The sequence below is a fragment of the Zophobas morio genome, unplaced genomic scaffold (genome assembly GCF_036711695.1).
Source record: "Zophobas morio isolate AGI-343-1 ecotype UQ-CSIRO unplaced genomic scaffold, CSIRO_AGI_Zmor_V1 ptg000007l, whole genome shotgun sequence".
Classification (NCBI taxonomy): domain Eukaryota; kingdom Metazoa; phylum Arthropoda; class Insecta; order Coleoptera; family Tenebrionidae; genus Zophobas; species Zophobas morio.
In genome coordinates, this window is record NW_026972112.1 from 4211889 (window position 1) to 4229703 (window position 17815).

Consider the following 17815-nt stretch of genomic DNA (forward strand, 5'->3'; position numbering starts at 1 on the left):
TTTTTCCTCAACTGTTTAAGAATCGTATAAATTCCATATTCAGCGCGAACTGGAGTCTTGTTACAGATGTAACCTGAAACTTTCTTTGTGGTGTATGACGTACGCGCCGTGGCGCCACCTAGCGGCTGTGCGGCAACTAAAAAACGCAATAATTAATAAATCTCGCGACGCTAAACATAAGCTGTCGGCGTTTTTACGCCTTCTTCTGGAAACATTCAAATCGGGAGCGAAATTAACGAAGCAATTACAAAGTAACGAAAAGTTTCAAATTGAATTTTTTGCGCAACAAGAGAATACGGCGAGTGTATTATAAGGAAGGGAAAGAAAGTGAACTGTCTTGCCATCTGTTGAAAATGTATAAAATGATTAAATTATAATTACAGTCGAGTCGGATCATAATGAAATTCCACTTCAGGTTTGGCGCCTTCGGATTGTTGTGAAATACTTTACTAGTTTTGGCGACGAATTGTAACGACTGCATTAAGCTGAAAAGTGAGGGTGTGCTCGGACGTGAGCGGAGCCGCAAGGGCTCTTAATGCGTTTTTATCGGGGACCAATGCAGCGGCGCATGGTTCTCTTTCGGAGCGATAACAGCAAGAAAGAGGAGACGTTTCGCTCGATTTAATGTCTCAACTTTTCGACATTTTTTAAATCTCAAGAATGAGACGGCTCTCATTATCGATTCTGAAAGTTGCCTTGGACGTAATTGCTTTAAATTAATGAAGTTTTAACTCAATATTTCTCGACGGATTCTGTTTTATAAATAATTTCAAACTGTCAACTTGTTTATTTCCAAACTACATTCTAAAATCATTATTTTATAAGTAAAAGACTTTTCAACTTTTATTACCTACAAGAAAAGTTGTCTTGTGTCTCTGTTCGTTTTTTCTCTCGCTCGGGCCCGAGTGGCCAGATCGATTCAATCCGGTTCTTCCTTCCGCCTATTCCCACCTGACTCCGCGGACAGGTGTATTCTCCACTGGACACACCACATTTGCGTCACTGCTCATTACCAATCGCCACGTGGCATTATTTTATTTGCATTCACCGCTTCAAAGCTCCTGTCGAACCCGAAAATATTCCCATAACTCTTCGCCGCTTTATGAGGATCTGGCGCTAAGCCCATTGAAAAATTTAGTGCCGGCTGAGTACGGAGGGCCTAAAAAGTGAACATATTGCTGAATAATCCGGCATTATGGTCCCCAGCGAGGAAATAATTGGAACATTTTAACGCATCGCTCCCGCTTGTCCTATATCCTCCAAGTTGGATTTAGTCGGGATTTGGACCGTTACGGTGTAAACACAACCAGCCACTCTCGCACGAAATTCCTGGCTGAATTTTATATTCCTGAACTAATTGAAATCGTTAGGCGAACAGCCTTTAAGAGCTCGCCTGCAAGAAATTGATTCCTCCGTAGGCTCGGCACCGACGACTCGCCCTTCTAACACCTTGCTACATTATTTACATTTCGATCTCTGGAAAATTTAAACTGTCTATTTTTATCTCGGAAAGGGAAATAAGGAAGCAATCGAAAATCCTCAAGGATCGGTTTTTCTCGCAGCTAAATAGGGATGGGCTTGAGGAGGAGTGGCGGCCAAAGTGGGATCAAACCGTGACGTTTTGAACACCAACGATTTTAAAGTTAAAAAATGACGGGATTTTGAGGCGCTATTAATAAAACACGACCCCACATTCGAATATTCACTACGCTACAGACTTGTGGTTTACGAACCCGCCTTAAATTTGTCTCTAGGTATACTCGTATAATACCCGAGATGGCAAACAATAGAACTAAGAGACGTGCATCGCAGTGCATCCTATTAATAATTTAGCTTGTAATGACTTAAATGTCAAAATGAGAACGTCGCGATAAATCACACTAATCAGATTGCACTAGAACAGACGCTTTCGTTATTGCAATAATTGGAACTAAAGCACCATGCCAAATAGCTGCTACGTAGTCTTAAGGGGACTCGCTAGACGAGGTATAACATTTTTTTGTTTTTTTGTATGAAAAAATGATATTAATATAGATGTATCATACATCAAACTGCAGCTTTTCTCATATTCTAGAGCGCAGAGACCAGTTCAATCAATTAAAAAAATATGGCTGAGAAATATCGTAAAAAAAGCACCATTGTATGTTTTCTTTTCAAGTTTTTTGAGTCATAAGCATCATAGAATCGCTTGAAAATTCGCACATGGATAAAACATCACTTTTTACAGGGCGCAGAGTCATTAAATGTTTGTTAGTGGTACAATTTGTTTAAATAATAATGTGTTTATTAAAATCAAAATATACCACAAATTAATGCAAAATACGTCGAATAATTTTAACAGGAATATCAGAGAAAAATTAATCATCTATTGGTTAGCAGAGTTTTTAACAAAACTAACAATTACTGAAAAAAATGGGTATCAATTCGACAGAATTTGAGCAGTTAGTTCAGTACTTTGCCGATAGGAGCGCCACTAAAATTTACGGAAGCGACTTTCCAGGTAAAACCCTTATCGCCTCCTCTACCATAAGCTGATTGTTAGAGTTCTCGGCTGATTTTTCTAATTTATGGCAAGGAACTCAGTTTTATAACAAGCCGCCAGGACCGGTCGTAGTAATCTATTGTTAAGGAAATTAACTTTTACGCAATGAGGTACTATCATAAAACCGAATTAAAACTGGGGAACTATAATATTTTTACTCCACTCAGGATCCTGAATTCAATACACATGATTACTAAAACTTCATTGTAATATTATTGTTAATATATATTTTGCTTTGTTAATTAATAAAACTAATAAACATATTTATCATAATAATAAAAAATATATAAAATACAGCTTTTGTTTAACACGTATAAGTAGCTAAGTGTATCTACTACTTATCCCAGAAAGGAGGTGTTTTAAAAAAGCCCTACGCCCAGTAACTTCTCCCTTCATTGTTTACTCGAAAAAAGTGCTCGTATATGTTTTCATTTGCCGAATTTTCAAAATATATTTATAATAAAAATATGCAAGTCTTGGTGATCAAAAATGTACTCCTAATAAATTATTAAAGTACATAAAAAAATACAAACAAATTTTATTTATTTTAAAAAAATCTCTCGCAACGGCAGGTTCCTCTTTCTTCTTGAATCAATTATTTCGGGCAATAATGCGCCAAAGTAAAATCTGCCAAGTTTATCTGCCATCTTTTTACATATATTTCTTCGTCTTTATAATTTTTTTCCATATTTATTCCTTTGGGTGTCCATACAACAAAATAAACTTGTGAAATACCCGTAACAAGCATTTGTCCCTGGACTTGAAAGTAGTAATCATGATTTTTTGTTAGTTTCAATTCTCTGTCTGTCAATGTACAAATTTTGATTATTTTTTTTCTAACCGCTTCTTCGGGAGACAAATCTTGCGATTTTGAAGGGCATTTAATTTCGACTAATGCACTCCTATCCTCTAGAACCCTGTCTGGACTAGCAGCCAAGTAAGGAAATTGTTTTGAAATAAACAAGCCACACCGTTCAGTTTTTATATTTTTATTTATTTCAAAACACTTGACAGCTTTTTCCTCACTTTGCTGTCCATAGTATGTATGACTATTTCCTGTAAATGTACTGTACAACAGAGACTTCACAGTTTTAGCTATTGCTGTAGTCGGTCTAAATTTGTAAATACGTCCAAAATTTGAAGCTGTAACTCTAATTTCTCTTTCTTTTGCCCAAATGTGCCTGTTGCCTAGTGTCAATTTCAATTTGGTCTAAATTCAAAGATAATTTTCTCAAAAAAACCTCTTTGGCTGTCACAAATGTTACTACATCCATGACAGGATTTTCTAAAAAATATTTCAACCATAATCGCAATCGGGACCAGCATACGTAAATTTTTTTACGACATATTTTTTTACGAATACTTTGTCTAAGACGAGCTTGTTTTATAGACGAACAATATTTTTTTGTTATTAAACCAGGACCGTTTTAATCAACAATTTACTTATCCCCTCTAAAAAATTGATGACGTCGCCTCAAAATTTTGCTGCTGAATAAATCCTATCTAAATTGTATAAAATATGATGAGTCTCTTCTTGTGATTTATCATTCCATTCATGTTTTTTGGATTTGCATATACAGGATGACCCCAAAAATTAATGAATGCGTAAATCTATTTTATTGATTTAATCAGGAACTACAGAACCCAATGCTTTGAAATCTTGCAGATGTTTTAAGGTTATAAAGAGCATAATAAATTTTTAGTCAAAATATATTTGCTTATTCCCTCCAAAAAATTGATGACGTCAGCTCAAAAGTTTGCCGTATAATCCTATTTAAAATTTACAAAATATGATGAGTCTCTTCTTGTAATTTATCATTCCATTCATATTTTTTGGATTCGGATATACAGGGTGACTCAAAAAATTTAATGAATGCGCAAATTTATTTTATTGATTTAATCAGGAACTACAAAACCGAATGCTTTGAAATCTAATGTGAAAAAAAATCATAATAGGCATGCAGTCGTCACGTTTCCGATAGCGAGGGAAGTACTGTCTAAACTCTTTAGACCAATTTTTTTGATTTTCCCATTTCTCCATTTCTCAATTTTTCAATGTTTCAGTTTAGGATTCTTTCACTGTTTCGATTCTTTAATTTTCCTTCCATTTTTAGGTTTTTCAATCAGGCGCGGATACAGGATTTCGTTTGGGGGGGGGGGGCAATTTTTGTAGGATTTTACCTATCCCCCAGAAATTCGTTCTAAACAAAAAAAAATATAAAACTTTAGCTATTATACTCTTTTTCACATAACATGGGTAACATTTGGTTGTTTTCCTTACACGTATAGTGTACAGTAGAACCTCGATAATCCTAATAATTGGGAAAAAGGTGTGTTCGGATTAACGATTTGTTCGGATCAGCGATTTTTCCAAAAATCTGAAAGGGAATTGAATGACAGCTTCATACACAACTGAAAACAAATTTCAAGAAATAAACTTAAATTTTATTAAACAAAATTAAAGAATTCTTAAGCAACAATGGATAATAATATACATACTTTCTAAAAAAATACTACTCCGTGACCATAAACACGTAATTTTTTTGGAATAAACACGACGGGATCTAAACCCTGAATTTTTTCAGAATGTTTAGATGAATTTTTCAAAAAGAAAATTTTCCATTATGTATTCGTATTACCTCCATTATGCAAATTTCGACCCATTCTCGACGATTTTCGAAATTTAACTAAATACGTTTTCCTGTAGATTTTGGGCCTCAGAACTCACTTTGGCTTCATTTCTTCAATAACTTAATCCATTTTTCCAGAATCGTCCAGCTCAAATATCGCAATTTTTAAACATTTCAAAAAATTCTAATTTTAAAGCGAATTTTCCGAAAATATTGCTCCGTTACCATAAACATACTATATTTCTGGAATCAGCACGTCGGAATATCCCTGAATTTTTTCAGAATTTTTAGGAAATTTTTTCAAAAATGAAATTTTCCTCATGCAAATTTCGACCCATTTTCGACGATTTTCGAAACTTAACTAAATATTTCCTCTTATAGATTTCGGGTCTCATTTTTTCGATAACTTCAACCTTTTTTCCAGAATTAGTTAATTAATTCAGTGCATTGAAATATCGCAATTTTTAAAAATTTCAAAATATTCCATACAACATGTGCAGAAAGATCTTGCGTCATTTTTTCAAGTAGGTACATGTTTTCAATTGCAGAGTTTTTGTTCGGATTAAAGAGGTATCGACTTCAAATAGCCTCGGTTCGGATTACTGGATGTTCAGATAATCGTGAGTTCGGATTATAGAGATTGTACTGTAATTACAAAATGAAATGCGATTTCAAAATTTTGAAATTGGTCAAAATAAAGTACCTCGATTGCCCCCATTGCCCCCCCCCCCTGGATCCGCGCCTGTTTTCAATATTTCAGCTTTGGAATTTTGCAATATTTCGTTTCTTCAATTTTTCAAATTTTTGATATTGTGTTTTCTCGGTTTTTAAATTTTTCGATATTTTAATTTTTCAGTTTTTTTTAGATTTCTCACTATCTCGACTTTTCGATTTTTCAGTTACATGATTGTTCAATTTCTCGATTTTTTGAATTTTTAGTTTTTGTTACGATTTTTTTTTTTTTTAATTTTCAGTTTTTCAATTTATCAACTTTACGATATTTCAGTTTTACGATTTTTAATTTTTTTTTATTTTTCAGTTTTCAATTTTTGACGTTTCTAAAGTTTTCGATTTTTCAATTTTTCGATCAACTGATTTTTTGATTTTCCCATTTCTCTATTTCTTGATTTTTCAATTCTTTCTTCAATTGTGATTTTTCAATTTTTCGATTTCTGGATTTTTCAATGTTTCAGTTTTGGATTTTTTCACTTTTCCGATTCTTCAATTTTCTTTCCATTTTTCAGTTTTTCAAGATCTCAGTTTTGAATTTTTTCACTTTTTCGATTTTTCAATTTTCCTTCCATTTTTCAGTTTTTCAGTATTTCAGTTCTGAGATTTTGCAATGTTTCGGTTCTTCAATTTTTCCATTTTTTGATGTTTCGATTTCTCGGTTTTTCATTTTTCGATAGGTATTTTAATTTTTCAATTTTTAAGTTCTAGATTTTCCGTTAATTTTTTTGTTTTCCTTGATGTTTTGATTTCTCGATTATTCGATTTTTCAAGTTCTCGGTTTAGATTTTTTGGTTTTCCAATTCTTCGATTTTTAAATTGTTTAATTTTTAGATTGTTCAATTTCTCGATTTATAGATTTTTCAATTTTTCGGTCTACCGATTTTTTTCATTTAAAATGTTTCAATTTTTCAATTATTAAGTTTTCGATTTTTCAATTTTGGTGTAATTTGAAAACGGTATTAATAATACATTTAGGCGAATAAACTAATAGACGGGTTTGATAAGCCTTGTTTGCTCTACAGTGTCTAAATTGTGTTTGAATAATATAATAATTATCTCGAATATTAAAATTAATATGTCAAAAGAATACGAGAAAAGATTATTCTGTGCTGAAGGTATGTTGTGGACCGCCTGTCATAAATTATCATTATTCTGCATTATCGGCTTACGATGTTTTTATGACCCACGTCCGGTAGTCGTCTATCCTACCACGTCAGGTAGATTTAAAGAAGAATTGCTGGTTGCGTTTAAGGCAACAAATGGCGCCCAATTTAAACTTGTCTCTTGTCTAGTTCAATTTTCGGGTAAATTTTCAATTAGCAATGCTTAGAATTTGGTTTGTGCACTTTTTCATTTTGTGGAGAGAAACATAAGCCCGAGCTTTGGCTACACACACGCCAACGTCTTTATCCGCTTTTAAATCCGCACTTAATCTTGGAGAAGACCCAATGCCTTCTAACCCATTAATTTTTCAAAACCACCAGCTCGCTCTTCTCTACGCACACTTGAGCAATCTGCCACACGAAACAATTTACCAATCGACTTTCTGTTGACGCGTCGAAACCGAAAGAAAACGAAATTTAATTTGTGCGAAGTATGTGCGCGAAAATGACAGCTCGAGAACGAGTTTCATTCAGATAAAAATGGTTTCCGAAAAAAAAGACACTTCTGGGGAGTCCTCACCTGCAATTGGTTCACCTTGCCGGCGACACGTTTCCGTATGAATATTTCATCAATTTTTTGTCTTTTTTCGCTGTTTATCAGCGAGATCACGAAAATGGAAGTAAAATAATGAATAAAAAATAATTGTCGTCTCGGTGGAGTAAAAGTTGAAAAACTTCCCGATCTGAGGGCAAAGTTGCATAATATATTTTTCCCCGAGCGCTGGCAATATGAGCGCGGCTATCTGATGGAGTCCTGGATCATCCGGAATATTAGTATAGCCTAGGAGGTCTTTTTCAATTTAAATCCGTCCTGGCAAATCGCGACGCATTATGGATTATTGATATTTAATATCGACGCCACTTCGGATCACCGAAAAGAACGCTTAGCGCTATAGATAGCATCTAAAGTACCCATTCCGTTCCACAATAATTGTCGGGTCATTTGACTTGATGAACGCCGATTCCGATGAATTTCCAACGACACTTAATTACCCACAAACCCGCCCGCCTCACCGATCGCCCTATTTGCTTGAATTAATAATTTTCAATTCAATTTAGTTTTGCATGTTTAATTCAACTAGAACACCACTTTCACTTTCCGAACTGTTTCGACGACTTCCTCTACGCCGCACTCAAAAACCTGGAGGAGAGAGTGCGATGAAATTTTAACGAACCTCCTCTTCGCTCATTATCTAGCCTAGCCCAAAAACTTAATCACTTATTCAAACTGCTGTTAATTCTTTATTTATAAGAGGATTTTAACCATATTTACACACGCTTGCCCTAATACCCTCGACAGAGACTTGATTGTTTAAATAATTGATGGCGAGCTAACCTTTGTGCCGGCCCACAGTACAAATTGGATTCTAAAGGCACGAGCCAACCGGGAGTTAATTAATCAGCAAATTAATTATAAATATTTCACGTTCTCGGCTAATAGCGGAAGGAAAGCTCAACGTCGGCACCGATACACCAACTTCCCGACCGTCCAATCCGGGCTTTTAAATTCCAGAACAATCGCGTTATGAATAATTTAAATTTGCCGCGCTTTCGACAATGTCGTGACGTAGACACAATCTATCCACTACTACGCGTCTAAATGTCGTCCTCGATTCTGCAGCCGTACCAGCAATCGTACGTCCATTATCGGCATGAATAGTGCCTTTACGATCTATTTTTACGGTTTCCGGTGTTGATCATCATTGCTGAGGTATAAAAATAAAACTTTTATTTCCTGGCCATTATGTGCCTTCGTCAATCATCTCTAAAGATTTCGATGTCAAAAACACCCAATACACAATGACACCACCCGGCAAAGTCATTACCGCAAAAATGCTGTCCTAACGTCGACACTTTTATTTACAATTAAAGACAACGAGGCTCGGTCCATTTTATTCGAATTTCTGGTGGCAAAATAGCCGGATTTGACGCTCGGGTGGATCGCAACGCTCCGATTTAAATTAATTTTAAACATAACGTCGATATGAACAACAATGTCACATCGTTTGTAGAGTTGCTGGTGATTATTTCAATATCCTGCATGGGGTGATTGATAGCCGGCTATACTAGCGATAAACTACAATTACGACTCCACAATGTGAACGCTTTTATTTCCTCTTTTCAGTAATTGAAAACTATTATCGAAATTATCGCCCGTGTGTAACGTCAAACATCATGTTTATTTCGAGTTGGATTTGGTACTGACAGGCAAATCAACATAGTTGGGTTAAAACAGCACCAAACTGGCTGTGATTTTCACATTTTTCTTTTTTAACTGCGAAGTATGCAGTTCGGAACACCGGCGGTTTTTTCGATTTGTGGTCTAGTTTTCGCTGCCCATTATCCATTATGCGTATTTTTGGATTTAAAAATTGTTTCTTCCTTTTCCCAAATCTAAGGATCCTGTCAGCAGCGCCAATTTGTGGTCGCCTCCTCTTTTCTAAGTCTACTTATTTTGTGTATTTAGAGCCTGAGATTTTTCTGGAAGCTGTCACAAAAATGTGTTTTATTTAAATGCAAAAAAAACTGCCAGGTGTGGGATTCGAACCCACGCTCCCTTTCGAGAATTAGCGCTTAAATCGAACGATTTAGACCGCTTGGCCAACCTGACTACACTTAATCGTTTTATTTATAAATCTTTACCTTAGTACTAAGCTATACGAGGTGATAGTCGGGATAGAACTCGAGTTTGCACAAAACACGACCGTTCCCGAACTAATAGTAGGGCCCCTAGCTGAGGTTAAGTGAGGTCAAATTGAACTAGGGGTCCCACTATATAACTAGTCAAATTAACCACGGGAGATGCGATATTGGTCAACAGTAAGTGTACGAAGTGGTGGTATTCTAATTGAGACTACCAGAGGCGGTTCAAGGTTTTCAGTTGCATTAATGTGATACCATTTTTCGACTTTCAAGAACATTCCAAATTTGTTGAATGAAATTTTAGCTTGACTGCCGCCACACATCCACCCTGATCCTGGTTGGCACAACACAGCATAAGAATGTCATTTTTAACCAAAAACGATTTCGAATCTTCTGTACATTTCCCGAATTATGATTTTGTAGTCCGAATTTTTGGATTTTAAAATTATTCCAAATTATTCCTTCCTTTTCCTGAATTTTAGGATCCTGTCAGCAGCGCGAATTTGTGGTCGCCTCCTCTTTTCTAAGTCTACTTATTTTGTGTGTTTAGAGCCTGAGATTTTTCTGAAAGCTGTCACAAAAATGTGTTTTATTTAAATGCAAAAAAACTGACAGGTGTGGGGTTCGAACCCACGCTCCCTTTCGAGAATCAGAGGTTAAATCTAACGCCTTAGAGCGCTTGGCCAATCCGACTACACTTAATTGTGTTATTTATAAATCTTTACCGTACTACTAAGCTATACGAGGGGATAGTCGGGATAGAACTCGAGTCTGTGCAAAACACGACCGTCCCCGAATCCGGGGTCAGGTCAACCGAGCGAAATGCGATGACAAACGTTCGATAAAAAGTAGTGGGAGTCCTAGCTCAGGTCAAATGAGGTCAAACTGAGCTAGGAGCCCCACTACATAACTATTCAAATTAACCACGGGAGATGCGATATCGGTCAATAGTAAGTGTACGGAGTGGTGGTATTCTAATTGAGACTACCAGAGGCAGATCAAGGTTTTCAGTTGCATTAATGTGATCGATTATTCGACTTTCAAGAACATTCTAAATTTGTTGAATGGAATTTTAGCTTTACTGCCGCCACACATCCACCCTGATCCTGTTTGGCACAACACAGGATAAGAATGTCATTTTTAACCAAAAACGATTTCGAATCTTCTGTACATTTCCTGAATTATGATTTTGTAGTCCGATTTTTTGGATTTTAAAATTATTCCTTGCTTTTCCTGAATTTTAGGATCCTGTCAACAGCGCCAATTTGTAGTCGCCTCCTCTTTTCTAAGTCTACTTAGTTTGTGTATTTAGAGTCTGAAATTTTTCTGGAAGATGTCACAAAAATGTGTTTTATTTAAAACCAAAAAAACTGCCAGGTGTAGGATTCGAACCCACGCTCCCTTTCGAGAATCAAAGGTTAAATCTAACGCCTTAGACCGCTTAGCCAATCTGACTATACTTAATTGTTTTATTTATAAACCTCTACCTTACTACTAAGCTAGACGAAGTGATAGTCGGGATAGAACTCGAGTCTGCGCAAAACACGACCGTCCCCGGACTCGGGGTCAAGTCGACCGAGCAAAAGGCGATGACTAACGTTCGATAAAAAGTAGTGGGGTTCCTAACTCAGGTCAAATGAGGTCAAACTGAGCTAGGAGCCCCACTACATAACTATTCAAATTAACCACGGGAAATACGATATCAATCAATAGTAAGTGTACGGAGTGGTGGTATTCTAATCGAAATTACCAGAGGCAGTTCAAGGTTTTCAGTTGCATGAATGTGATACCAAACGACATCACAATCGACTTTCAAGAACATTCTAAATTTGTTCAATGAAATTTTAGCTTGAGAGAGATCCAGGTTGGCACAACACAGCATAAGAATGTCATTTTTAACCAAAAACGATTTCGAATCTTCTGTATATTTCCTGAATTATGACTTTGTAGTCCAAATTTTTGGATTTTAAAATATTCCTTCCTTTTCCTGAATTTTAGGATCCTGTCAGCAGCGCCAATTTGTGGTCGCTTCCTCTTTTCCAAGTCTACTTATTTTGTGTATTTAGAGCCTGAGATTTTTCTGGAAGCTGTCACAAAAATGTGTTTTATTTAAATGCAAAAAAACTGCCAGGTGTGGGATTCGAACCCACGCTCCCTTTCGAGAATCAGAGGTTAAATCTAACGCCTTAGAGCGCTTGGCCAATCCGACTACACTTAATTGTTTTATTTATAAATCTTTACCGTACTACTAAGCTATACGAGGGGGTAGTCGGGATAGAACTCGAGTCTGCGTAAAACACGACCGTCCCCGAACTCGGGGTCAGGTCGACCGAGCAAAAGGCGGTGACAAACGTTCGATAAAAAGTAGTGGGGCTCCTAGCTCAGGTCAAATGAGATCAAACTGAGCTAGGAGCCCCACTACATAACTATTCAAATTAACTACGGGAGATGCGATATCGATCAATAGCAAGTGTACGGAGTGGTGGTATTCTAATTGAGACTACCAGAGGCAGATCAAGGTTTTCAGTTGCATTAATGTGATCGATTATTCGACTTTCAAGAACATTCTAAATTTGTTGAATGGAATTTTAGCTTTACTGCCGCCACACATCCACCCTGATCCTGTTTGGCACAACACAGGATAAGAATGTCATTTTTAACCAAAAACGATTTCGAATCTTCTGTACATTTCCTGAATTATGATTTTGTAGTCCGAATTTTTGGATTTTAAAATTATTCCTTGCTTTTCCTGAATTTTAGGATCCTGTCAACAGCGCCAATTTGTAGTCGCCTCCTCTTTTCTAAGTCTACTTAGTTTGTGTATTTAGAGTCTGAAATTTTTCTGGAAGCTGTCACAAAAATTTGTTTTATTTAAATGCAAAAAAACTGCCAGGTGTGGGATTCGAACGCACGCTCCCCTTCGAGAATTAGAGCTTAAATCTAACGCCTTAGATCCCTTGGCCAACCTGACTACACTTAGTTGTTTTATTTATTTTACCCTACTCCTAAGCTATAAGAGGGGATAATCGGGACAGAAATCGAGTCTGCGCTAAACACGACCGTCCCCGAACTCGGGGTCAAGTCGACCGAGCAAAAGGCGATGACTAACCTTCGATAAAAAGTAGTAGGACTCCTAGCTCAGGTCAAATGAGGTCAAACTGAGCTAGGAGCCCCACTACATAACTATTCAAATTAACTACGGGAGATGCGATATCGGTGAATACTAAGTGTGCGGAGTGGTGGTATTCTAATTGAGACTACCAGAGGCAGTTCAAGGTCTTCAGTTACATGAATGTGATACCAAACGACATCACAATCGACTTTCAAGAACATTCTAAATTTGTTGAATTAAATTTTAGCTTGAGACAGATCCAGGTTAGCACAGCATAGCATAAGAATGTCATTTTTAACCAAAAACGGTTTCGAATCTTCTGTACATTTCCTGAATTATGATTTTGTAGTCCGAATTTTTGGATTTTAAAATTATTCCTTCCTTTTCCTGAATTTTAGGATTCTGTCAGCAGCGCCAATTTGTGGTCGCCTGATCAGCTCTTTTTTAAGTCTACTTATTTTGTGTATTTCGAGCCTGAGATTTTTCTGGAAGCTGTCACAAAAATGTGTTTTATTTAAATGCAAAAGAACTGCCAGGTGTGGGATTCGAACCCACGCTCCCTTTCGAGAATCAAAGGTTAAATCTAACGTCTTAGAGCGCTTGGCCAATCTGACTATACTTAATTATTTTATTTATAAGTCTTTACCTTACGACTAAGCTATACGAGGGGATGATCGGGATAGAACTCGAGTCTGCGCAAAACACGACCGTCCCCGAACGCAGGATCACGTCAACCAAGCAAAAGGCGAAGACTAACGTTCGATAAAAAGTAGTAGGACTCCTAGCTCAGGTCAAATGAGGTCAAACTGAGCTAGGAGACCCACTACATAACTATTCAAATTAACTACGGGAGATGCGATATCGGTCAAAAGTAAGTGTGCGGAGTGGTGGTATGCTAATTGAGACTACCAGAGGCAGTTCAAGGTTTTCAGTTACATGAGTGTGATACCAAGCAACACCACAATCGACTTTCAAGAACATTCTAAATTTGTTGAATGAAATTTTAGCGTGATTGCCGCCACAAATCCTGGTTGGCACAACACAGCATAAGAATGTCATTTTTAACCAAAAACGATTTCGACTCTTCGGTACATTTCCTGAATTATGATTTTGTAGTCCGAATTTTTGGATTTTAAAATTATTCCTTGCTTTTCCTGAATTTTAGGATCCTGTCAGCAGCGCCAATTTATGGTCGCCTCGTCAGGTCTTTTCTAAGTTTACTCATTTTGTGGATTTAGAGCCTGAGATTTTTCTAGAAGCTGTCACAAAAATGTGTTTTATTTAAATGCAAAAAAACTGCCAGGTGTGGGATTCGAACCCACGCTCCCTTTCGAGAATCAGAAGTTAAATCTAACGCCTTCGACCGCGTGGCCAATTTAACTACACTTAATTGTTTTATTTATAAATCTTTACCGTACTACTAAGTTATAGGGGGGGATAGTCGGGATAGAACTCGAGTCTGCGCAAGACACGACCGTCCCCGAGCTCGAGGTCAGGTCGACCGAGCAAAAGGCGGTGACAAACGTTCGATAAAAAGTAGTGAGGCTCAGGTCAAGTGAGGTCAAACTGAGCTAGGAGACCCACTACATAACTATTCAGATTCATCACCGGAGATGCGATATCGGTCAATAGTAAGTGTGCGGAGTGGTGGTATTCTAATTGAGACTACCAGAGCCAGTTCAAGGTTTTCAGTTACATGAGTGTGATACCAAGCAACATCACAATCGACTTTCAAGAACATTCTAAATTTGTTGAATGAAATTTTAGCGTGACTGCCCCCACAAATCCTGGTTGGCACAACACAGCATAAGAATGTCATTTTTAACCAAAAACGATTTCGAATCTTCTGTACATTTCCTGAATTATGATTTTGTAGTCCGAATTTTTGGATTTTAAAATTATTCCTTGCTTTTCCTGAATTTTAGGATCCTGTCAGCAGCGCCAATTTATGGCCGCCTCGTCAGGTCTTTTCTAAGATTACTCATTTTGTGGATTTAGAGCCTGAGATTTTTCTAGAAGCTGTCACAATAATGTGTTTTATTTAAATGCAAAAAAACTGCCAGGTGTGGGATTCGAACCCACGCTCCCTTTCGAGAATCAAAGGTTAAATCTAACGTCTTAGAGCGCTTGGCCAATCTGACTACACTTAATTGTTTTATTTATAAGTCTTTACCTTACTACTAAGCTATACGAGGGGATGATCGGCATAGAACTCGAGTCTGCGCAAAACACGACCGTCCCCGAACGCAGGATCAGGTCAACCGAGCAAAAGGCGAAGACTAACGTACGATAAAAAGTAGTGGGACTCCTATCTCAGGTCAAATGAGGTCAAACTGAGCTAGGAGCCCCACTATATGACTAGTCAAATTTTAGTTTTACTGCCGCCACACATCCACCCTGATCCTGGTTGGCACAACACAGCATAGGAATGTCATTTTTAACCAAAAACGGTTTCGAATCTTCTGTACATTTCCTGAATTATGATTTTGAAGTCCGAATTTTTGGATTTTAGAATTATTCCTTCCTTTTCCCGAATTTTAGGATCCTGTCCGTAGCGCCAATTTGTGGTCACCTCATCAGCTCTTTTCTACGTTTCCTTATTTTGTCTATTTGGAGCCTGAGATTTTTTCGGAAGCTGTCATAAAAATGCCCCTTAGGTCCCAGACCCGTGAAGGACCGTTTCGGGAAATGAAGGGTAAATTGGAATGCAAGGTGTTCGCTCCATAGGGTCTATTAATATGCAATTAGTACAGCTTATATGAGATACTATCATGCTGCAGGACTTTGTTGACCAACTTCATCCTGAAGAATTGCAAAATGGATATTTCGTATGATGACACAAGAGCTCAAAAAATTTTGAACTTTCTAAGCCTCGTATAGGTTATCGATTTTTTTTTGTTGAGTATTATCAACACTTAATACACAGATTACAAAAGTTATGTATTTATTGAGCGACGTTTCGAAGACACTATAGGACAATTTTTGAAAAAATATGTTAATTTTCAATCAGATTTTCCTAATACTCTGAGAGATTTAGCAACACTCGCTTGACAGTAAAATTCCAGACATTCAGGCTACTTTTATAATCCATACACATTTTAATTGAACTCACAGAAGTTGACAAAGAATCGGGAAATCAAATTTTATCATTTACTTAAGAAACTGGATTTTTTATTCCACTTCAGGAGCGCGATTTTTCACCTCAGATGAGAATAATGTTAATTTTGGTCCTGCGCATATAATATTTAGTATCTCTTGGATCTCTTTGAAACCTAAAAAACAATTGAAATAATTGGGCGAAAGCACCAAGAAACAAACTAGAGGTCTACAACGTTATCATCATATGTGAAAGGAAGAAAGAAAAAAAAATATCTCGTGAAAACGCAAAGAACAGACTGTCCAAAAATTGTGAATCTGGAAGCCATAGAAGACTGTATGACAAAGAAATCCCAACATGTGATAATCATATATCTCATATTAAAAACGTGTTTTATTTCAATGCAAAAAACCGCCAGGTGTGGGATTCGAACCCACGCTCCCTTTTGAGAATCAGAGCTTAAATCGAACGCCTTAGAGCGCTTAGCCAACCTGACTATACATAATTGTTTTTTTTTTTTATAAACCTTTACCTTACTACTAAGCTACACCAGGGGATAGTCGGGTTAGAACTTGAGTCTGCGCAAAACACGACCGTTCCCGAACTCGGGATCAGGTCGACCGAGCAAAAGGCGATGACAAACGTTCGATAAAAAGTAATGGGAGTCCTAGCTCAGGTCAAATGAGGTCAAACTGAGCTAGGAGCCCCAATACATAATTATTCAAATTAACCACGGGAAATGCGATATAGATCAATAGCAAGTGTACGGACTGGTGGTATTCTAATTGAGACTACCAGAAGCAGTTCAAGGTTTTCAGTTGCATTAATGTGATACCATTATTCAACTTTCAAGAACATTCTAAATTTGTTGAATGGAATTTTAGCTTTACTGCCGCCACACATCCAACCTGATCCTGGTTGGCACAACACAGCATAATAATGTCATTTTTAACCAAAAACGGGTTCGAATCTTCTATACATTTTCGGAATTATGACTTTGAAATCCGAATTTTTGGATTTTAAAATTATTCTTTCCTGTTTCCAAATCTTAGGATCCTGTCCGCAGCGCCAATTTGTGGTCGCCTCCTTTTTTCTAACTTTATTTATTTTATGTATTTAAAGCCTGAGATTTTTCCGGAGGCTGTTACAAAAATGCCCCTTAGGTCCCAGACCTGTGAAGGGCCGTTTCGAGAAATGAAGAGCAAATTAGGACGCAAGGTGTTCGCTCCAATACTGTCATACTGCAGGAATTTGTTGACCAGCTTCATCCTGAAGAATTGCAAAATGGATATTTCGCATGATGGCGCAACAGCTCATACAGCTCAAACAATTTTGATCTTTCTAAGCCTCGTATAGGTTATCGATTTTTTTTTGCTGTGTATTATCAACACTTAATACACAGATTACCAAAGTTATGTATTTATTGAGCGATGCTTCGAAGCCACTATATGACAATTTAAAAAAAAATGTGTTAATTTTCAGTCAGATTTTTCTAATACTCTGAGAGATTTGGCAGCACTCGTTTGACAGTAAAATGACAAACATCTACGCTATTTTTATAATCCATACACATTTTAATTTTAACTCACAGAAGTTGACAAAAAAATCGGGAAATCAAATTTTATCATTTACTTAAGAAACTGGATTTTTTATTCCACTTCAGGGGCGCCATTTTCACCTCAGATGAGAATAATGGTAATTTTGGTCCTGTGCAGATAATATTTAGTATCTCTTGGATCTCTTTCAAACCTAAAAAACAATTGAAATAATTGGACGAAAGCACCAAGAAACAAACTAGAGATCTACAACGTTATCATCATATGTGAATGAAAGAAAGAAAGAAAGAAAAAAATATCTCGTGAAAACGCAAAGGACAGACTGTCCCAAAATTGTGAA

General features: G+C 36.9%; 1 protein-coding gene across 1 annotated transcript in view; it reads left to right on the forward strand.

Annotated features, from left to right (window-relative positions):
• LOC135124266 (hemicentin-2-like) overlaps positions 1-17815 on the forward strand; it is a 379948-nt gene that overhangs the window by 273483 nt on the left and 88650 nt on the right. The window lies entirely within an intron of this gene.